The sequence below is a fragment of the Protopterus annectens genome, chromosome 2.part0, assembly GCF_019279795.1.
Source record: "Protopterus annectens isolate FY-2018-M chromosome 2.part0, PAN1.0, whole genome shotgun sequence".
NCBI classification, from domain to species: domain Eukaryota; kingdom Metazoa; phylum Chordata; order Ceratodontiformes; family Protopteridae; genus Protopterus; species Protopterus annectens.
Window position 1 is genome coordinate 1620463320 of NC_056728.1, and position 24880 is coordinate 1620488199.

Consider the following 24880-nt stretch of genomic DNA (forward strand, 5'->3'; position numbering starts at 1 on the left):
AGCAATCTATTAGATCCAGGTATATCAATCCCAGAACCAAACATTATCAAAAATGTGTAAATAAAATATTGAAACTGATAGTTAGTTTACATTACAACCTCACAATGGATGGAGACATCCACCCAAACCCCGGCCTATCCTCACCTGCTGACTCCAGTTCCCATACTATTAATCCTACTAACATAGTACCATCTAATAGGCCCCCTAATCCTTTCCTGGCCTGCCATCTAAATATCAGAAGCATAAATAATAAGGTCCATAACCTGCACGCCCTCTTAGCAGTTTACTCCCCTGATATATTATGTCTTACAGAAACCTGGCTAAAACCGGCAACTAAGGACAATAAGATATTACCACCAGAGTACAACATACTTAGATTAGACCGTACTACTAGGAAGGGTGGTGGCGTAGCTGTACTCTATAAAACTACACTAAACGTTACTATGGACTTCCTACTACCATCCCATGTTAATAATGCAGACATTCTTATTACCAAACTACAAATTAGCAAAAACAAATGTATAAACATTGTCTGTACTTACATTTCCCGAGGTAATAATACAAACACCCTAGAAAACATCCTCTATTGGCTATCCAGTACCTACCCCCAAGAAACCAGATTTCAACATTGATTGGAACACCTGTTCCTCAGAATCCCCTACAACTCATGTAAACCTATATGGGTTTACACAGATCATGTCTTCCCCCACCAGGATAGGTAACCCCAATAACAAACAAAGTATCCTAGATTGGATACTTATTAATAGCCAACCCCATATGTACAAGTCAGGGTCCCTCCCAGGTGACCTAAGTGATCACTTTCTTACATATATAATCAAGCACAAGATGGACAACTCCCACCAGCCCACCTATAAAACTGTCAGAAACAATAAGAACTTCAACCTCACCAATTTCTAAAATGAACTCGAGGCATGGTCAGTCCTAAAACAACTATCGCTGGACGATGCTGTAGTATACTTTAATAGTATAATTTAATAATTCTTGGGCGGCGCAGTAGTGCAGCGGTTAATGCTGTCACCTCACAGCAAGAGGTTCTCCGGTTCGATTCTCGGCTGGGGTGCCTTCTGTGTGGAGTTTGGATGTTCTCCCTGTGTTCGCGTGGGTTTCCTCCGGGTACTCCGGTTTCCTCCCACATTCTAAAAACATGCTTCTGGAGCATTTCTCCCCGGGCCTCTGCTGAAAACAGGATCTGTGGAACCTAGTTGGACTTTCCCGGTCAACAAATGTTAAATAAAAATAAAAAATAAAATAAAATAAAATAGTAAATTCCTTGCTCTCCTTGATTCACACACTCCTGCTCGCTCCATTAGAACCAAAACAAAAATTGCACCATAGCTTTCAAAAGATAACAAATCAAAAGTCATACTTAGAAATAAAGCATGGGACACTTGGCGTGCCACAAAAGCCCCACTAGATCAACTTAGATATAGACAACTAAGGAATGGCACAAAAAATATGTTATACTAGACAAAAAAGACTACTGTTGCCATCTTCAACAGAAACATCAAAACAAACCTCAAAAGTTTTGGGCAAGAATAAACAAACTTCTTCACCCAGGACAAACCTCCACTCCAACCCCTTCAACATCTAACCATAAATCCCCAGGAGGATATTGCAAATTCCTTCAATAGTTTCTTCATAGAGACTATCCAATACCTAGCTAGTCAGCTAACTCCTAATTGCTCTAACTCAAATGCTGCTATATCCAGAACCCAACTCTTCTTTAATTTTCAACCTGTTTCTACATCAGTTATCTGACCCCAATTAAGAAATTAAAACCAACCACTCTAGCTGCTGATCTCCTTCCTGCAGAGTATCTACAAAAAGCTGCAGATGCCCTAGCATACCCCATCTCTGTCTTAATCAGTAGAACTATATCCAAAGCTACCATCCCCTCTATCTGAAAAATATCTCATGTAATACCACTCCATAAAAGAGGTAACTCCATTGAACTGTCAAACTTCAGACCCATAGCTATTCTGTCACCCCCGGCTAAAATTATGGAGAAATGTTTCCATAAACAACTTCTGCACTACCTTATTCTAAACAAGCTATTGGCAAATTCTCAGAATGGCTATAGGCCATATTAAAGTACCACCTCAGCCCTCCTATCTTTCTCAAACACCATAAATCAAAACCGAAATAACAACAAACTATCCTCAGCCCTCTTCCTCGATCTCTCCAAGGTCTTCGATATAGTTAACCACCAACTACTCATCCATACTCTGAAGGCAATCTCCTTAAATATCCATGCTCTCCAGTAGTTTCAAGCTTACCTAAGTGGAAAACAACAGGACATCCTATGGCAGGGCAAACTATCAACCCATCTACCCATCACCCTAGATGTCCCCTAGGGCTCTATACTAGGACCCCTTCTTTTCTCTATCTTTATTAATGACCTTCACACTGTCATCCCAAATGTAACATGCATTCAGTATGCGGACGACTCCACTTTGATTTGTTCAACCTCCTCTCCATCAGATCTACTGACATTAACCCAGAATACTTTCAACACAGTTCAAAACTGGTGCTCTAATCATCGGCTGATCTTAAACCCTAATAAAACAAAGCTGCTTCTCTTCTCTCCCACTTGTAGGCCCTCCTCACTTTCCTTTACCATTAAATCTAATAATGGCACCATTATTTCCCCAGATGCCTAAACCAAAGTCTTAGGCGTTATAGTAGACAATAATCTCAGATTTGATATGCATGTCAATCAAACTATTAAAACCATTAATAAAAAAATTTGGCTCCCTTTATAAGATTAAACCTTTCCTTACCCCACTTGCTAAGACTGCTATTGCCTGTTCCCATCTATTCTCTACTCTCCTGTATGCCTCCCTTTTAATCACCAACCTGAACAAATCCACTCTTACCAAATTCTCTAGATGTTATAACCATATCGCTAGATTTGCAACTGGCACGGCATACAGGACACACCACTATTATAATCTAAATCTGCTACGGTGGCTAGAATTGCCTAGCCTACTTTAGTACAACCAGCTCATAGTGGCCCATAAAGTTCTCAACCATCCTGAAAATATACCTGCACTTAAAAACATCATCAGCCCCTATAGTAACCTGAGGCCACTTCGCTCATCTAATAGATTGCTAGTTCAAACATTCAAAACCACCATTTCCGCTGGGGACTCCCTGTTTGCCAACTCTTTTGGCAAAACTTTGAACGCACTTCCAGCAGATCTTACTCTAGAACCCTCTCTAACTCAATTCAAAAAAAGTCTCAAGAAATATTTTAAAACACACTGGCTATGTCCTTGTACTAATCCTGACTAGCTCCTTCTCTCTAATGTAAGTACTATATCACAATTGTTTTAGTCTACATACTTATGAAATTAAAAAATAAATAAATACAAAAATGAGAGATTGTATAACTTGCTTGTTCTATAAGAGGCTGTAAGCTGTGTGTAACATGCAATTATTTTGTGACTTTACTGTATGTTTTTCCTTGGAGCTTTTCTCCCCGGGCTTCCGCTGAAAATAGACATGTATCCAGTCGGACTATCCTGGTCAACAAATGTAAAATAAAATAACATAAATAAATAAATGTATGTTTCCGTGTATTATTTTGTTTAAAATTCAACGTATCTAAACAAACCTTATTTAAATTCATTTAATCTAAACGAGAAAAAAAAAAAGCCAAAAAAAAAAACAGAACAAATGTTTTTTTTTTTTGCGTGGGGGGGCAAGCGGGTTCTGCAACCCCCCCCCCCCCAATTATATATAACAAAGAAATGGAAAACAGTGTAAGTACACCACCAGCTTGCACAGTCTAGTAAAGTATAATAAAGCAGACTGCAGAATTAATTATGTCTTTAAGAAAATTCTCACTAGTGATCAAAAAAATCATTTTACAGTGTACAAAAACATTTATTCTTTTTTTTTTTTTTTTTTTTTTTTTTGAGTTTTTTTTTTGAGTTTTTCTGCTTGAGCTGGAATGAGTTTAGCTAAGTTATGTTCAATAATTTGTGTTTAGATAAACTGAGTTTTACATGAAGTGACATACTCCAATAAATATATATATATATATATATATATATATATATATATATATATATATATACACACACACACACACACACACACACACATATATATATATATATATATATATATATATGTACATATACAGTCTTTTATATTATACTTTCTCAGTATATTGGGATCAAGCTAAGGAATGCAAGGGCTAAGCTTGCCCTTCCACCCTTGAAGAAGCATGTCAGAAAGAGGAAGTTATGTCTTTGAATGTACGAATTTCAGAAATTCTAGAGCTGTGTTGTCAGACCACAATGCTTTGCCAGAGATGGCCTGCACCTGTCACCCCTGGAATTCCGGATACTGGCTAAGGCTCTTGCCACCCCTATAGTGCCTTTTTTAGGCAAGGTTCAAATGACAAATTCACCATCATAACAAGAACAGGCAAGCAAAAACTGAGGGTAATGCTACTCAATGCTAGAATTCTAAACCTCAAAATACACTCCCTCAAGGCACTCCTTAAAATGGAGAACATCGATATCTGTGCAGTGACTGAGACCTGGTTCAAGGCGCCAGAGTGCACCCCTGCATTACCAGGCTATAACTCATACCACACTTTTCGGCCATCTAACCTGGACCGGAACACCAAAGGCGGAGGTGTGTCCATATTTATTAAGGATATCCACACCTCCAGGCTAGTTGCTCAGCATAATGCATCTGAGGTTATCCAAGTGCAACTAACTCTGGGAAAAACTGCAATCCAAATTGTAGCTTGCTACGGATCCCCCACCATGCCCCTGGATTCCCACTCCTCTTTTCTTGACATACTGGAAAATATTAGGGTTCAACCAAACACCCTAATAATGGGCGATTTCATCTACCCCACCATTAACTGGAAAAACTACTCATGTACCAACTGCTTTGCTTAACGCTTTCTGCCATTTATAAATTCCAGTGCCCTGGATCAACTTATCCACACCCCCACCAGGGGCAACAATATCCTAGACCTAATCATTACCAGCATGCATGACTGGTGTTCCACACTTGAAGTCAACTCCTCGTTGGTCAGATCCAACCATAAGGTAATCACCCTAGATATCCACACCCCACCCCCACCCCATTAAGGAAACCACAGTAAAAAATTTCTCCAAAGCCAACTTCATGCTTCTTAAGACAGAAGTGGCGAACTTCATGACACCCATGCAGATGGGCAATACAGTTACGACTACTGAATCCTACACAAATGCACTCTATAAGCACTTACACGAGTGCATGGACTGTGCTATCCCAAATAGAACCAAGATGCTGTCCTCCAAAATAAGGAAGCCAATCTGGTGGTCCCCTGCCATAAACAAACTCTGCAACAGAAGGAAGAAACTGTTGCAAAAGAGAGTAAAATCCCATGAGTGAAGGAGCTCCCTGGTCAGCCTCAGTAAGAAGCTAAGATCCCTTATAAGATCCTCAATAGCTAGCTATGAAAACAAAATCACCACTGATTCTAAGGCCAACCACAAAGCATTCTATAGCTATGTCAGGAATCTCAATGGCAACACCCAGATCTGCTCTGAGTTACAGCACAACAGCACAGAAATTACAGAACCAACTGATATTGCTAACATCCTGGCAGATAGGTTCAGTGCTAACTTTACCCCTCCCCTCTCACCCCCTAAAGGGCCCATATCTATACAGGAAGAATGCATAGTCCCTGTAATCACAACTACGCAGGTAACACCTGCACTCTCTAAAGCTAAAAACGCAGCATCCATGGGACCAGACAACATCCCAGGCTGCGATTTACACGAACTTCAGAACGAACTGGCTCCCCACCTTAGCAACATGTTCAATCATAGCCTCACATCAGGCTTTGTGCCCACTGAATGGCAACAGTTATCCCACTTCACAAAAGGGGAGCCACCACTGATCCCGGGAACTATCGCCCTATTAACCTGACGAGCCTGGTCTGTAAGGTCATAGAACATATCATCATGGAACTCATAAACAAAGACACTGATAACCTCCAAACTCTGGACCCCACCCATTTCAGGTTTGTGAAAGGCAGATCATGCTTCCTGAACCTGATCAACTTCTTTGAGGCAGTCGCCAAAGCTGTAGACGAGGGTAAGGTGATTCACACAGCCTATCTTGATGTCGCCAAGGCTTTCGACACCATCCCCCATTCTGGAATTATAGATAAACTCACTAAACTAGGTATAAATCCTTATGTCACAAGATGGGTTGCCAACTGGCTCACTAACAGAATCCACATAAAAAGTTGCAGACTCCAAATCTGACTTCAATCCAGTGACAAGTGGAGTACCACAGGGTTCAGTCCTGGGACCTCTCTTGTTTGGTATCTACTTCTCTGAAGTACAGGCTAACACAGAAGGCCTTTGGCTAACGAAGTTCTCAGATGACTGCAGACTAGGAGCCATAGTCGAGTCCCCAAATGATGTGGACATCCTACAGAAGGGCCTCACTGAGATAGATGCCTGGTGTCAGAGCCATGGCCTCAAGCTCAATGCCAAAAAGTGCATTGTCATTTCCTTTGATAAAAACTTTGTACCCAAGAACTACCACATAGGCGGCAGTCTACTTAATGCCGAATGTGTAATAAGAGACCTTGGGACCCAGGTGGACAGTAGTCTCTCCTTTGATAATCACATCGCCACAGTAGTCAGGAAATCCTTCTATGTGGCACGCCTCATCACAAAAGGGTTCTCATCCAGGAAAAAAGAGGGCATTGTTCCCCTCTACTCAACACTCATTAGATTCATTATAGAGTACAACACCCCTTTTGGAATGTACCTCACAAGACATCTGCAGCAGCTGGAAAGGCCACAGAAGTACCTCACAAGGAGGTTTACTGGCCTCAAACAGATGCCCCACACTGACCGTCTCAAAAAACTCCAGCTGTACTCCATAGCATATCGCCTATTCCGAGGTGATCTCTGCCTAACATATAAAGCTATGTCATACCCAGAGCTGTTGGACATGCTGCACCTAAAGAAATCTCAATCCCTCCGAGCTACACACTCTAGGGACCTAAACCTTTCCCTGCAATAAACAGGACATGCTGGGGGGATAGATTCCTGTCCCAGAGACTTCCTAAACTCTGGAGCAAGCTACCCATCTATGTCAAGCAAAGTTCCTCATTAGCACTCTTCAAGAAAAATCTTGATGAGTGGATGAGAAATAGGAAATACACCCCAGGGATCACTTCTGTGGCTCTGCTCGACAGGGGCACAGGAAAATAACTTTCTTAGGTGGTGTAAGCCAGGGGACCTTGATAGCTAGGCTTACTTAGGCCCTTGGGTCAGTAGCCTAGTACTTACCTATGAACCTATGAGTTGGAAGTATCAGAAGAATAAGTCATAACAGTTATCTGCAGGCAGTCCCTGGGTTATGGACATCTGACATGTGGACAACCCATAGATACGAACGGCTGCTGCAATGTCAGAAATAATGTAAAAAAATGAAATTGTTAAAGCTGCCCGTGTGTGTGTGTGTGTGTGTGTGTGTGTGTGTGTGTGTGTGTGTGTGTGTGAGCGAGAGAGAGAGAGAGAGAGAAATCAGGAGAGTGAGAGCGATATGTGAGTGAATGCAGGTATGAATGAGGAAGTGACTGTGTGTGAGAGAGATTGGGAGAATGAGTGAGATGTGTGAGTGAATGAATGAGGAAGAAAATGTGTGTATGAGAGAGAGAGTAAAGAGTGAGAATGATGTGTGAGTGAATGCAGGTATGAATGAGGAAGTGACTGTGTGTGAGAGAGATCGGGAGAGAGTGAGAAGGATGTGTGAATGAATGGAGCCATGGATGAGGAAGTGACTGTGTGTGTGAGAGATCAAGAAAGTGAGAGCGATGTGTGAGTGATTTCAGGTTTGAATGAGGAAGTGACTGTGTTTATGAGAGATCGGGAGAGAGTGAGAGTGATGTGTGAGTGAATGAAGGTATGAATGAGGAAGTGACTGTGTGTATGAGAGAGAGAGTGAAGAGTGAGAGCGATGTGTCAGTAAATGCAGGTATGAATCAGGAAGTGACTGTGTGTGAGAAAGACTGGGGAGAGTGAGGGAGATGTGTGAGTGAATGCAGGTATGAATGAGGACGTGACTGTGTGTGAGAGAGACTGGGAGAGAGTAAGAGTGATGTGTGAGTGAATGCAGGTATGAATGAGGAAGTGACTGTGTGTTTGAGAGATCGGGAGAGAGTGAGAGCGATGTGTGAGTGAATGCAGGTATGAATGAGGAAGTGACTGTGTGTATGAAAGAGAGAGTGAAGAATGAGAGCGAGGGAGTGATCCCCTGGCAGTAGTTAAGAGGTGGGTGGTTACATAAGGGGAGGGGGTTAGTTGTGGAGTAGGTAAGGTAGGGTTGAGTGTGTGTGTGTGTGTGTGTGTGTGTGTGTGTGTGTGTGTGTGTGTGTGTGTGTGTGTGTGTGTGAGTGTGTTTGTCATAACTCTAAACCTCTTAGAGCAAGAAATCTGGACAAAGCCATAAATAAAAGTGAGATAAATGCCCAAAAAATAGGGACAATTTTAATAAATATTGCTCATACAAACGTAGAAAGTTATAGAATAACAGGTTTTACATTAGCATGAATTTTTCTGAAGGGTATGAATTCTGAAACTCAAATGTCTGTCACTATTGTCTAACTTCAGTGGTAATGATTTGCCACTAATTTTGCTGAACAACAATTTATGAAAAATGGACCAAAAATATGAGGCAAAAATCTGGACATTCTGTAAAAATCTGTACAGTTGAAAGGTATGGTTTTTGTGTGTGTGTGTGTGTGTGTGTGTGTGTGTGTGTGTGTGTGTGTGTGTGTGTGTGTGTGTGAAAAAGGCCCCAAAACAATGCATTTAATAACAACATGTCTTAAACCAGCTTTGTTGTTAGGAAGTAAGAAGCATAGCTCATAGGAAGTAAGGAAGCATAGCTACAGTATACAGTATTATATTTTTTGGAAGTGTTTCTGAAGTGTTTTATATGCAAAGAAAAGTAAAATAAATTATAGACTGACACAAACATTTGAGTAAGTGACATTTAATAAGAACTATATGTATGTGTTTTGACTTACATACAAGTTTGACTTAAGGACAGACTAAAAAACGGATCTCGTCCTTAACCTGGGGATTGCCTGTACTGCAGAGGTTCATCTTGTAGTTCATAAGTTATGTTGAGTATATATCCATTCTTTCCAGAAATTTCACCATACGCATCACTGAAAAGCCTGCTTTACTATTCAGTTTATAGTGTTGGTTATAAGTAAAGTAAATGCTGTCTGCAGAGAGTCCATTAGAGATGAATAAAAGATGATCACACAACGGCTGATTCACCAAATGCATTTTACTGAATCTTACAGGTAACAAAAACTGACAGAGAGTGAGGGCCTCCCCATGAAGGCCAAGAACCAGTTGTGTCCCCCAATTAAATATAACAAACTTCAAGCTCAGTTTACCATTACATAGGTTACATCTCTTTTTTTAAGGGTGCTTTTGGTGACTAGACAATATAGTTACTCACTTCTCAGGTGTTTTCACTCCATTCACTTGTGCTCTCATTTGCAAAAAGGACTGAGTTTGCTGGCAACATAGAGATACAACATTTAACACTGCTACTTCAGAACACTTGATCTGAAGTTGTTAATCTTCTACCTATTCATCACTGATGGGTTCAGTTCTGAGCCCTTGGAACTGAGTCGGCCTAATACCAAGCTCGCGTACACCAAAAACTCTTGAGCTAAGCTGCCCACAATGCCCTTCTCCCAGTTACCTCAGATCTTGTTTGCCGCGCAGCCATATAGCAGCATTTCACTGAGCTCTCCAGCTAAGTGTTGTATTATTTCAAAATTTACTGTATTTTGTAAGTCTTTTTCTCCTAAAAACTCTTCTATATCTTATTATCTCAACCAGCTCTACGTACGGGTATTCTCTTCTTACCATTGTTGGTAAATGCCCTTCTTTACCCTTGTGGTATTCTTAATACCATTGTTGGTATTTTTCTCTTTTTACTTCCTTTCTCTATCCTTTTTTTTGGATTGCTGAATCGATATACTTAGTATGTCTGAAAAGAAAGGGACTTTGCGGTTTAAGCATTGCACTTCCTGCAATGGTAAACTCCCCAATAGCGACTTGCATGATGATTGTGTATATTGTCTGGGGGTTTCCTACTTATCTGTGAAACCTCCCAGTCAGATTTGTGTCAGTTTCTGTCAGCGGACGTTGAATGAAAGGAAAAAAAAACTTATTTTGAAAGGCCTGCTTTCTTCACCCTTTTTCTGCGGCTCTTTCTGCGTTGGAGGTCTCAACCCCTCCATCAAAGGACAGAAAATGTCCTCATTCTGACCCCTCTTCACCGGCTGGTGATAAGGGCAAGCCTCATAAGCATAAGGCCCACAAGTCTTCCACAGAGCACAAGATCGCCTCCTCGGCTCTGAGTTGTGCTCCAGTGGTCTCTGCAGATATCTCGATGACTTCCACATTGGCGATGCCCTCAGCACCGACTGCTACGGTTCCAAATGTGATTTCAGCTCCAGCCTTATTGCCTGCTATTACCTCAGCACCGATGTCGCCAATCTCCGTTCTGAGATTGGTACCGACCACTTCTTTCAAGCGCATTATCGGCACCGATAGTCCCCCTTTTGCCTGTTTCAAAACTGGAATCCTCGGTGCCGACTTTTCCTACACCACGGACCCAGTACTCCCTGTCTTTGGATCCATTTTCAGGACAAGCCTTTAGCCCCTTTTTGGACTGACTTAATTCCCCCTCAGGAATGTTGGTAAGGTCCACCAGGAGTCTATCTGAATTGGATGTGGTGCGCCTGTTTGATTAGCTGCTGACAGCCAGAGGGATTACAAATTTTCCTAAAACCCATCCCACTCTAGGTTTTGGTTCGACTCCCATGTATTCTCCTCCATTGGACCCTTCGGTTCCGAGGCCCATAGCTGTGACGTCTTTGGGGGGAATCCTCTCCTCGGTGCCGACAGTGACCTTCTCTGTGGCTCCGAGGCCCCTTTGGTTTTTGGTTCCTTTGGAACCACCCCTTCCTCAATCTCATGCTTGGGGGTGGAACCCTCGGCTCCAGGTACGGTTTCAGTTGTTCCATCGGTTCCATCTTCGGATTCGGGGGCGACACCTGCCCCGATTTTGCTTGAGGCTCCATCCCTGGGAGTGGGCCGCATGGAGCGGGGTGTGACCTCGGTTCCGAGATTGTCTTCCTCGGTCCCGGGCTCCCATTCCTCTTCATGCTGGCCTGCCTTCTGGGTGATGGAGAGGGTGCTTGCTTCGGGAAGCGCTCCTCCTCCTTCTGAGCTGCAGCTATCACAGGTCATCTTCCCAGGACACCGAAAGCTCAAGCCTCAGGAAACCCCTGTGCAGGGTAACCTCCTTTTTGAGTCTTCTTCAGATGCTCCCACTGAAGAACCACCTTAGAAACAGATGTATAAGAGGAAACACATGAACTCCCTGAAGGAGTCCCTCACTGAGGATACAGACTACGATGATGGGGAAGAGTCCCCACGGTCACCCCCTGATGATGTCTCCTTTGAGGACATCCTGGAAATTTTAAAGCAGAGGGGTGACTGGAAGCCCTCCAACCCTTCCTCAGAGGAATCCGTATTCCTGCAGACCTTCCAGTCTCGGCCCTCTACTTCTTGGGTGACCCCCCCCCCACCGATGAATTAGTCCAGCTCATCGTGCAGCGGGCGTGGAAGAACCCTGATACCATTGAGGCCATTCCCCGGAGACCAGAGAAAATACTTTCCCCTCCAGAGGACCAAATCAGAGCCCTGCCATTCAGTCTCTCGACAGCCCCCAGAGTGTTCACAAAATGCCTAGCGACCACGGACGCTTCTCTGATAGGGTGGGGGGCACTTCCAGAGAAAGACAGTCCAAGGCACATGGTCCAGCTTGGAGGTCATCTTGCATATCAAAATCCTGGAGTTAAGAGCGGTGCTGTTAGCATTGCAGGCACTTCATCTGCTTCTTCTGTCGGGGATGATTGCAATCCAGTCGGACAATTTGTCTGTCGTCTGGTACAGAAACAAACAGGGAGGGACCAAATCCTACCCCCTATGTCGCGAGGCCATGAGAATTTGGCATTGGGCGATAACTTCCAACCGTTTTCTTATTGCAACGCATATCCCGGGGAGCTCCAACTTGATTGTGGACAGGCTGAGCAGATGCATCCTCTGTCCACGCGAATGGTCTGTCAACCCAAACAGGATGGCAGAAATCTTCAGCTGTTGGGGCCAGCCTTGCTGAGATTTTTTTGCTTCCCCTTCAAACAAAAAATGCAGCAGCTACTTTGCCCTCTTTCCCCCAGACAAGGAATCATCGAGAGATGCTTTGACGCGGGTCTCCTCTATACTTATCCTCCGATACCCTTGATACCCCTATTTCTAAAGAAAGCAATCCAGTTGAGATGCAAGATAATCTTCATTGCCCCTTTCTGGCCTCAACAGGTGTGGTTTCCCTTCCTCCGACCTCACCTATTACAACTTCCTTGGATCCTGTACACTCATCAGGACCTGATATCTCACCTACAAGGGCTGACTCCCCCAAATCTGTCCATTGTCAAGCTGACAGCTTGGCTTCTCCACTTCTATTAGTCACTAGGCAGGAAACCCTCTCCTCACCTGTTCGCAATATTATTCTGGCCTCCCATAAACCTTCCACCAGTAAACTCTACAGCGACAAGTGGAAAAGATTTGCTATCTGGTCTAATAATCAGATGCTAGATCCTTTTTCAACTCCTACAACTGCTATACTCCAGTATTTTTCTGAGTTGTTTGCCAATGGGGCATCAGCTTCTACTATTTGAGTCCATTTAGCAGCTATTTCAAATTTCCACAATGGTTCGGATGGCATCCCTCTTATCTCCATCTGACTTTGCAAGACCTTTCTCAAGGGAGTTTTCCATAGCAGACCTCCTATCAGGCAACCTGCAGAGACACGGAATCTCTCTTGGGTTGTACAGTCTCTCTCTCTCTAACCCCCTTTGAGCCTGCTGCGACATGTGATCTAAAATTCCTGTCATGGAAATCTTTATTTTTGGTAGCGGTCACATCAGCCAGACTGATATCTGAGTTACAAGCCTTATGCATCAAGAGCCCGTATCTAGTCTTCCATAAGGACAGAGTATCCCTTCGTACTAACCCATCCTTTCTCCCCAAAGTGGTTTCCAACTTCTCTATTAACCAGTCCATTGAGCTCCTTGTGTTTTTCCCAAATTATTCCAACAAGGGAGAATACTGCCTACATTCATTGGGTGTACATAGACAACTATGTTTCTACTTGAACAGGACTAAGTCCTTCCACAAGTCGGACCAACTTTTCATTTCCTTTTCTGGCCCAAGAATGGGATGTGCTGTGTCAAAAGTTACTTTATCAAAATGGCTCAGAGATTGCATTACTTTTTCATACACCCTTGCGAATGAATCTAAACCTGCTCAAATCAAAGCTCATTCAACTAGGGCCATCGCAACTTCAGTTGCCTTTCACTCCAGGGCTTCCATGGATGACATTTGTGCAGCAGCCATTTGAGCTAAACCCCATACATTCATCAAACATTACAAATTGGATTTGGCCTCCAGGGGAAGAGCGGCCTTCGGCTCAATGGTTCTCAGGAATGTTCTTCCATAAGGGCCACCCAGGTTCTCCAAGTAGCTTGGGATTCTGTCCCATCAGTGATGAATAGGAAGAAGATTAACAACTTCAGATAAAGAAGTTGTCTTACCATAATGTTCCATCTGAGTTGTTGATCTTCTTCCAGTCATCACACCCTCCCACCGTCCCCCACCAAAGGCTCCTGTTGGATCTTCTGGGTCCTTGTGATGTTTCAGGGTTTCTGCACAGAAATGACCTCTGTTTTTCTGTTTTCTTCTATATGTTGCATGTAAACTCAGTCTGAGGTTACTGGTAGAAGGGCATTGTGGGTAGCAGCTTAGCTTGAGAGTTTTTGGTCTATGCACGCTTGGTATTAGGCCAACTTGGTTCCGACGGCTCGGAACCGAACCCATCAGAGATGACTGGAAGAAGATCAACAACTCAGATGGAACATTATGGTAAGACATAACTTCTTTTTTCTGCTGGTCAGTTCACAGTTAAAGAGTTTGCATTTACTCCTTGTGTTCATGTGAGTTTTCACCAGGGTCTCCACTGCCCTACTGTATCCCAAACACATACCAGTAGATACATTAGCAAACCTCCAGGTTGATGTGTTGTATCATATGCATGTGGGTGTGCTTATATCCTGTTATGTACAGAGATTCTGCCGAAGATGGTCCAATGCGTTGTGCCCATTGCTTGTTGAGATAGGCTACGGCCCTTAAAAGAGCAAAGCAAGTAGTTGAAAATGAATAACTGAATGAATGGTACCTGTTGCGCACTAGCTAAGGTAGCTATTTATAAAGTAAATACAAACTTATCAGTTTTGTAGTAGATTTGCCTCAAGCTTCTTTCTTGCAAAGATGGGAGCAACACACTCATAATATGAGTATAATGCACAATATGACAGAGTCTTCTTGAGCCTTGCTTTAGTTTTGAGGCTTTTGTTTTTGGCAAGCTTCTTAGTACAGTATTACTCTGTTAGAACTCAGACTTACATGGGTTCAGATTACCTATGTCCATGTAGACTCTGCTTTCCCCTGTCCCAAATGGAAACTCTTGATGCCTTGGCATACTGTCTTTGCAGCTTTCACTATCTGCCAGTCTTTCATACTATGTGTGTGATTTTTAGAAGCTCAGGAATATTATTGAGTCCTGAAATCAAGGTAATTTGTGAAGAACAGACCTGTGATAGATATGAATCAACTGTGACTGCAGTGCATAGGCCAGCAAACAGTAGGTATATAGAATGTGTAAATTGGAGGAATGTATGATCTATTTGAAAAAAATACTTCTTATTTGAAATTTACTAAAAATATAGCATTTGAGAAGATAGATTTTTTTGGATGTGCAGGTCATTAAGACATCCACAGGCTCTATAGAAACCTTACTTTATAGGATACCTTGTCATAGAAACAATCTTTTGCACCAGACCAGTATGCATCCTGGTTATATTTTTCACAGTGTTATTAAGGGCCAGGCATATAGAATGTCTAGGCTACATACCAACGATTGGGCATTTACTCAGGCTGTTTGGCATTTGCGGGATGATCTTAGAGCTAGGGTCTATTGAAATGAGGAAGTTGCTGCAAGTATGGGTGATCTTAGTGCTGCCCGTATGGGTAGAGCCAAGCCTTTCTACTCAGCTAGAGAAGAGGAAAGGAATGCCTTCATTAGTAACAACAAGACGTCTGTTGGGTTGAAAAGAAATAGGGTTGCTTTAACTTACACAAGTGATATAAGCACTGTATGTAGTATTATTAGGAAGAATTGGCCTATATTATTGGCTGATGATGATATTAAGGGGTTGGTTGGGCCCTGTTTCTCATTTAGTTTTAAGAATAAGCGAACATTAAAAAGGGAACTATGCTACACTAATTGTCAGAGTAAATATACCAAAGTATCGGATAGGATATCCTCTCATAAAATACCCAGTTGTCTTCTAATATAATACTACTGGTAATTAACTCAAATTTTAAAAAGTAATAAATAGTTACAGGGTTATTAACACACTGTTTTGTAAAATCAGAAACAAAAGATGTAAGATTTTAGAATAAATGGTTTGTTTCTGTGTACCACTAGCTTTGCAATAGCCTTTATAATGTTATGCTTCCTAGGCAGATATATGGCTACCAAGTTGTTAGCTTCCTTCAAAAAATCTCACAAGGCAGCATAGACCAGTCTAATCTTTATAGGTTCATAGGTGTTTACTAGGCTAATGACCACAAGGGCCTTTTTAAGCCTAGCCATGCATCCCAAATCTCTGACAAGTTCTGATACCCTTGATAAGTGTTAGTAGGTGTTTGGGAGAAGAACCATTTACAAGTTGCCTGTGTCCATTAGAGACATAGGTGGCAAAACAGGGAAAAATTTCTGGTTTCTCATCCAGCTCTCCAAGTTGCACTTGAATTGGGTTAAGGAGCGACTCTGCTTCACATGGATGGGGAGCCTGTTCTGTAGATGTGGTTGTCTCTGGCATACATACGTATCTCTCCAGCAGGACCTATTTGTATCACAGGCAAGGTTTAAGTCTTTAGAACCGGTAATTCTGGTTCTGTTCACTTTGTGGATATGCAGGAGGTCCATTGAAGTGGGGTCTGACAATGCCCTATATGCCAAGAATAGATCTCCCCTTAGTACATACCCATATAGGAAGTGTAGAGCTTGTAGTTTTATCTCAGATGAGAAATGTTTGTGCACCCTACTAATGGTTATAGGTTTAGTCCAAGTTTCTATGCAGACTGCACTACCTCTTATTTGGTTTATCTGGCCTGGTGCAGAGATTGTACGTGTTTCTATTTCGGGAAAACTACATGTCCTTTTAAAGAACATAGCCTAGAGCATCTAGGTTATATACAGAATAAGGACCTCACTAGCACATTATATAAACATGTGGGTGATAATAATGGACATAGTTTTATGTTTTCTGCTCTACAGTTGATTGTTACAGACAAGAGTGTTGGAGACTCTAACAATAAATTAGAATTGGTTGAGACTAAATGGATAGTTAGGTTTCTTGCAAATAGAGCACCAGACTTAAATGGGTGTGTACCTTTAAAGCCTGTTTTTGAAGGCTTGTCCTTTAATTCATTAAAGTCATTGTTTTAATTATTGTTTTATTGAATGTATTGTTTAAGTGCCTTGGTTTTATTCTGTTCTATGGTCTCATGAAGTGCAGAGTGTCTGCACGAAAGTGCTCACCTTTTAATAAATAGATGATTTTTAGTTGTGTTTGGCTGCCTTATCTGTTCTTTATTTGGTGTATAGAACAGCCAGGAAAAATGCTAGAAAGAAAGAAAATGTGAAAACAAAAGTTCACAGAGATTAAAGAGAAAAACATCTGAGGACAAATCCTGAAAATGGGAGTGGAAGTGAGAAAAGATGGAGGAATGGAATGAGAATATAATACACCTAAGAAAAACTTAAGGATTTTTGTGACTTATATTAAAAGTGACATATAGTGATTTCAGGTATGAGAAGGAATTATAATACCCCTGTTTAATCACATTTATTCAACAGCAAGTTTTACCACGAGGGGGTATGAGTTCAGGTGACAAGTACAGGTTTATAATTGAAGAAATGTGTCAGATTTTAGTGCAGATGTTCTTCGTGTTTCACTGTTGCAGTCCTGATTGATGGAATTTCCTGCCATGAAAGCCCTTGGTTGGCCCGACTACCAGAGAAAACTGTTTTCGCCTCCCAGAGTGGCGGACGCCCTTACCAATGTCAGTACATTCAGGTATAAAGGGAGCCAGCCTGCATCATCACTTTAGTCTTTTTTTGCTGCCGGAGCCCGAAGCAGTATTCAAGTGCATCGGTTGGTCCGCAACAGAGAGAAGTTGTCGTCGGAAAGATAAGTACCTCACTGGGTAACTCTTTTCTCTTTCACTTAACTCATATCTGATAAAGTAAATAATTGTCTCCGCTGTGGTAAACAAATCCTACACAGAGACTTCCATGCTCTTTGTGTTACTTTCCTAGGCCTAGACCACACATCCGTAATTGTCTTTTTTGTTCTAGGTTTAACACTAGAACAATTAGACATAGGGCTGAATTATTAGCTCATTTTCTAAGACAAGAATCAACTGAACCGCATCCAATGACATCCGCTGGTCATCATGATCTTGAGGTGCATAAGTGCAAAAAAATAGAAGAAACATATTCCAAAATTGTTGGACAACAATCACTCCCCAGCTGACTTTCCTGCTAGACTGGTAATTGCTGAAGAAGGTGAGGCACCTTTTCAGTCCCCTTCGACATTTGAAACAGTGACCGAGACCTCTGTCGACACCCATTTGGAGTCTGACATGCCTTTGGCTCCTTCAGCTTCCATGGTTCACGTCTTCAGCTCATTGGTTGGGTCCGAGGTCACTCAGCAGACCATGGCTTCTGGCAAGTATTCATTAACCAACGACACATTGAGGCTTAGGCCTATGCCAGTGTATTTCCACAGAGAGTCAGGCACCAGGGCATCGGATGCGCATAGGCCTAAGGCCAAGCCCACCCTAAAGAAAGGCAGAGTAACCGGGCCTCTGCCTTGGCCTATGGGGCTGCCAGTTACCAGGATCAAAGCAGGATTTGATTAAGCTGGCTGAGCACTTAATTAATATTGTAAGAGCCAGACAAACCACGGGTGAAGCTACCCCAGGAAAAAGGAAAAGGGATGCCTATACTGATCTTGACCCTGAGCCCTTCCCATTTGAGGAGGATTCAGACTTGGAGGACTCTGGCTCAGAGGAAGGTCCCTCTTACACATCCTTTGAGGAATCAGATTCTAAGGAGAACCTTCCCATGGATTCACCTCCAGAGGATCAAACTTTTGGGGCGACTCTGCATGCTGTGAGACAGCATTTTCAGTGGGAAGTACAAGATTACCCCCAGGCCAAGAAGAGCGGAAGTTCTTGGACCTCCCTGAGCACAAGCCTTTAGCTGTCCCTCCAGTTTTTGAAGTAGTAGAGGATGTTTTCCAGGATGCCTCCATGAATCCTGACTCACTTCCCCCTGCCCCTAGGAAACTAGGCAGATTTTACAGAGTGGAAGACACCAATAAATATCAAATCCTGAAAATGGGAATATAAATGAGAAGAGATGGAGGAATGAAATGAGAATAAAAATACACCTAAGAAAAACTCAAGGATTTCTGTGACTTATATTAAAAGTGACATGTAGTGATTTCTGATATGAGAAGGCATCATGATACACCTGTTTAGCCACATTTATTCAGCAGCAAGTTTTACCCCAAGGGGTATGAGTTCAGGTAACAAGCACAGGTACCTAAATGAAGAAACGTGTATCAGATTTCAGTGCAGTTTTGTTAAACCAAAAAGCAATCCGCCAGCTGTGGTGGTTATCAGCCTGCCAGAGATACAGATTCTCTGTCTGCTGTTCAGTCCACAACAAACTGCCCCATCTTTATGTCTGTCAGAGTTGCTTGTAATAAATCTAAAAGAGTGAATTTTATAGTAGACAAATAATGACAGACAGTAGTCTAGTTATTTTAATTTTGTATGTTTATTAACATTTGTTTTACCTTTTAAGGATTGCACTTTTATAGCTGTCTGGTAAAACTAAAAATATTAATATCCATGTACTTGAGAAAAACAAAAACCCAGGCAGCTGGGCACACTTCATACTTTACCTTTTGCCTGCGCTTTTTTTTTTTTTGGGGGGAGGGTGCCTACCATTACTGACAGGTTCTAGTTGTAATTAATGCACAGTTGTAACAGTAATAAAATAAAAACAATGATGTCAAAACTGTTGTTGCAGTATCATGATGGGGTAGGAGAAAGGGATTGGTGGATTATTCATTGTTTTCCTACTAATTTTAACAGTCAAAATGTGACAGTTTCACTGTATGAAAAGAAGGGAGAGAAAAAAAGCCAATGTATACCGAAAAATAATTCAGCAAAATGTAGAAATAAATTCTGATAAACTTTAAGTAAGTGCCATTTCTTGTATAATGCCCAATAAGATAAGCTGGTGGCAATCCAGATACTGTGTACTTTAACTGGTAAGCATATTTGATAAACTAAAGCACTGCTCCACATGAATTTAAATTGGTAAATTAAGTAGTTTCCCGTGGGGGGGGGGGGGGGGGGATGCTTTCTAAGAGGACCTCAGCTGCACAGTGTAAAAGTCTGAGTCCCCTGGGATGAGAATGACAGCAGATGGGGTCAGGGCAAGGGGGCCAGTACATCTGATAGCAAACATCCTGGCCACTGGGTAGAAGCTGTGAGCATCAGAAAGCCACTTTTCCTTGAGAACAAACCAAACAACGGGGAAATAAAAGCAAGCCCACCTAGAACTATATTATTAAATATATATTTATCATTGTTCAGATAACACATTAACATACTGGGCCATTCAGATACTACTAAGTCTAACATTATGGAAACCAATAGTTAAGGGCAACCAGTCCTTCACACGGTTGAAATCATTGGTGTTGCTTCTGGTTCTGTTGTTTGAAGAAAAAAATGTATTTTTGAGACATGCATCAGCCATACCTCTCAGACTGTTGGGGGGGGGGGGGGGGCAAATGCCCAAAATAGGAACAGATTTTACATATTGCTTTTATAAACTTAGAAAGTTGCTAGAATAACATGATTTGTATTAGCATGGATTTTCTGAAAGATGTGAAGTCTGATACTCAAATGTATAATCATTATTTAGTGCCTTTAATCCTTAATGATTTGCCAGGCAACCACATAATTTATGAGGAATAGGCAAAAATCTGTACATTCTGCAAAAAACCTGGACAGTTGAGAGATATGCTATCAGCAGAAATGTTAGCTGTAACATCTAAGACCTTGTGTTATACAGTTCTTAATGATACATTAGTATTTGTGGACTCGACTCTGACATAACTGTATCAAAGGAGACATTCTGGTGATGCTTTTGAAGATTGTACACTATATAAATATCAAGGTCTAAAAAGGGAAGTTGTTCACCTGTATTGTTTTAAGAGTGAGCACATCTGTAGCACACATGCATAAAGCTCATCTGGAGCAAGGTTTAACTATTGTGGTAGTTCAGTAGTTGGCACGTGACATTAAGCTCTGGGTTACATTAAAGGGTATTAATTACTTGCAGCCGAGAAACAGATGATGCAGATGATCAATACAGTAGATGAACAGCTTGCTAAGACTATTTTTGACTTTTACACATTTTAGTACTGCATTCAGATGCTGAATGCACTGTCTGCAGACTGTTTACAGAGGCAGGGAAAATGCAGTAAATGCAATAAAGTAAATGCAATTTTTCTGGAATGTTGAATACAGCAGATTTCAAGTCTGCCCCATAAGTGATGCATTGCCTTGTATGGGTATTTGGAAATAAAACTATTTCATACAGAAGTCAAGATGTGTATGTATGTACATATATATCTATAAAATTATATTTATAAATATCGAATCTTCCAAGCACTGATGTGCTTAATGTCATTGCCTAATGATCAATGGCATAACATTACTACGCCTTTGCACATGCTCCAAGGAATAACCTTGGAGCATGCAACTATTAAAATATAATTTTTTTTTGCATGGTCAAGGCCCCCTGCACTCCTCACCTCCCCTGCTAATTATTTATTTTAACTCTAATATATTCCCCAACCCTGGAGACTGTTAGCCTCTCCATTAACAAAACAAATGTCAATAATCAGCAATTTTGGCAGAAGTAAGTGAATCCATTTTCCTCATTTTGGAGAATTCTGCAGTCTTCACATATTGTCAGTGTTGATAGCATTTCAGTCAATGCTAAAAACACCTTACAGTACTATACTGTTACTGTAGTGCTGCTTTATTGTCTCTTACTGCAGCGTATCTGTATATACTGTAAACTGTCCACCTAATCTGGGTAGTTTGCCCCTTGCTGTTGTTTTCCTCAGTCTTGTTGTGAGACAGATGCAGAAAATAGTATTTTTTGTATTATTTCCTTAAAAGCAGAAAAAGAGAAGTCTAGTAACATACAGTAATCTTCACTTCCAAGCAAATTTTCTTCTGCCCTTTGGTTCAGAATATCAGCAGAACATCATGAAGTTCGTCACTTCCATAAGCCATGCTATGTCAATATCATTAGACAAGACAGACCACTTCGTAAAGGGGGTGGAACTGCCTTACTCTACAAGTCCAACTTAACTGTCCATCAATTACCAAACTCCTACCCCTCCCCCAATAATTGGGACATACTTATCTCACAACTTCAACTTCACCCTAAAAAGGTCATCACCACAATTGTGATCTATATTCCACCTGGTAATACACCTGCTAGCCTTGAAGACTTCTTATCCTGGTGTTCTTCCACATACTCACAAGAAACCCTTATTCTGGGGGACTTCAACCTAGATTGGTTCACCTGTATATCAGAACCACCAAGTAATCTAATAAATCTCCATGGCTACCAGCAGCTAGTCCAAATTCCAACTAGGTGTGATAAAAAATCTAAAAGGGAATCCATCCTTGACTGGGTCCTAACTAGCAACCCCACAGTGTACCCTCACACAGGCAGTCTCCCAGACACCTTAAGTGACCACAACATAATATACTTTATACGTAGTAGAACAAGCATATGCAAAACCACTAACTATATATCCACTAGAAACACAAAAAAATTCTCTCCTGAGGTCCTCAACACTTTACTGTGTAACTGTGACTGGACCCCCATAAAAACCCTCCCACTTGACCAGGCTGTAGCATATTTCAACAAAACATTTCTACAACACCTAGACACTGTTGCTCCATTGCGCAAAATCAAGGTTAGAACCTCTACAAACCCCTGGCTCAGTAAAGAAACCAAACAAATCCTCAAGTCCAGAGACACTGCCTGGCGTTACTATCAAAAAAACAAAGAAACACAAAGCCTAACTAAGTACCAAGAACTAGGTGTGATAAAAAATCTAAAAGGGAATCCATCCTTGACTGGGTCCTAACTAGCAACCCCACATTGTACCCTCACACAGGCAGTCTCCCAGACACCTTAAGTGACCACAACATAATATACTTTATTGCGCAACCGTGCAAAAAAATGCATTAGGCTGGACAAAAAATCCTACTACACAACATTACAAACTAAATACCAACACAACCCAAAACATTTTGGAAAATGTAAACCAGCTACTAAAATCCACCCAAAAGGCTACCCCCAAACCAACCACCCCTGACACTAAAGTTCCCATCGAAACACAATTCAACTCCCACTTTGTGAACTCAATTCTATCCTTAGTATCACAGGACAGTTCCTTCCTCACTATCCCCCCAACACAAATAACACTATTACAAGCTTTACCCTCAAAACAGTTTCCACCACTTCAATCAAAAGCATGCTCTCCAAATTAAAAACCTCATCAACAGCAGCCGACCTACTCCCCAGCTATTTCTTGAAACTCACAGCAGATGCTATTGCTATCCCAGTCTCCACTCTAATAAACAGATCAATTGTTGAAAACTATGTGCCCAAACTCTGGAAAATATCCTATGTTACACCCATACATAAAGGCGGGACCTCCACTGAACTTAATAACTACAGACCCATTGCTTTACTCTCCCCCCTGGTCAAAATCCTAGAAAAATGCATCCATACCCAGATGCTAAACTATCTCCTAGACTGCAACATCCTGTCACCTTCTCAGCATGGTTTCAGACCTGCCCATAGTACCACTACAGCTCTCCTCTGCTTCACAGACACAGTAAACCGTCTCAAAAATGAAGGCCTGCAAGTGTCAACTCTTTTTTTGGATATGTCCAAAGCATTTGACACAGTCTCACACCATATCCTGCTAAACAAACTAAACAAATATCATCTATCTAATTCCATTCATACCTGGTTCCAAAGCTACTTAACTGACAGGTATCAAGCTGTGAAATGGGAAAATTATCTCTCTCCTCAGCTGCCCATAACTGTAGGAGTCCCACAGGGTTCTATCTTAGGACCACTACTATTCACAGTCTTCACAAATGACCTCCACACCTCCACACAGCATGCATCTATAATTCAGTATGCAGATGACACTACCTTAATCTGTGCTGCACAAAACATTCCCACCCTCCTGCAAACAACTCAACTAGCATTCTCTGACATTGAAAACTACCTTACCAAAGCCCAACTTATCCTCAATCCAAAGAAAACTCAGCTTATGATTATAACCAGTTCTAACAAAAACACTAACAGTCAATTCACTATCTACTCCACAAATGCTACTCCAATTGCTCCAGTGGCACAGGCTAAGCTATTGGGAATAACCATAGACTCCCACCTAAAATTTGATAGTCATCTGAACTTAACTATGAAAAAAGTACATGCCAAACTGGGGTCACTCTACCGTATCAAACCATTTCTTACCAACAACACAAGATCAGCCATTGCTCGCTCCCAACTTCTATCCACCCTACTCTATGCATCTCCCATTCTGACTAATCTCAACAAAACTGAAATAAGCAAAATGGAAGCTTGCTATAAAAGAATTGCCCATTTTGCTGCAAATTGCTCATATAGAACTCATCACTGTACTGCTTTGAGACAGCTCCACTGGCTTGAACTGCCCAACCTCCTAACCTACAATCAGCTCTGCCTCTGTCATTCTATCTATTACCTCCCCAATAAGTGTCCTGCCCTCAAAAACCTAGTACAACATCACTCAGCCAAAAGGCCTCTTAGATCATCAAGCAAACTACTACTAGAAGTCACCAACAGCTACAATAGCTTTGGAGATGCACTATATAGTAGTTCGGTGGCTATAAAATGGAACTCTGTCCCTACTAGCATTCAAAACACATCATCCAAAGCCTCCTTTAAAGACCTCATCAGGCAACATCTCAAGCAAAGTTGGCAGTGCCATGATTGCTCCCCAGGCTAGTGAAAGCAGATAACATATACATACTAAATCTAGAGCAATTGATAATAGTTTTCAATCTTACTCACAAACACTGGCTAATCTACAATGTATGTACTGTACCTGTGTACTATGTATGTATTCTACCTATGTTCCAAAGTTCAGCCGTACACCACAAATCTATTACTTACCTTTATTTTTAAAATTTATATTTTTTTGATTGTTCTCTCCACTGTAACTGTTTGTGCCGCATACCACTGTAAAAACATGTCTCTTGTAATTTGTGTGTATACTGATCATGTCTAAATAACTAAATGTGTCTGTAATTTTTCTTTGTGGAGCTTTTCTCCCCGGGCCTCTGCTGAAAAAGGGCCTTTTTGGCTCAGTCAGACACCCCCGGTTAACAAATGTAAAATAAATAAAATAAATAAATGTGTGTGT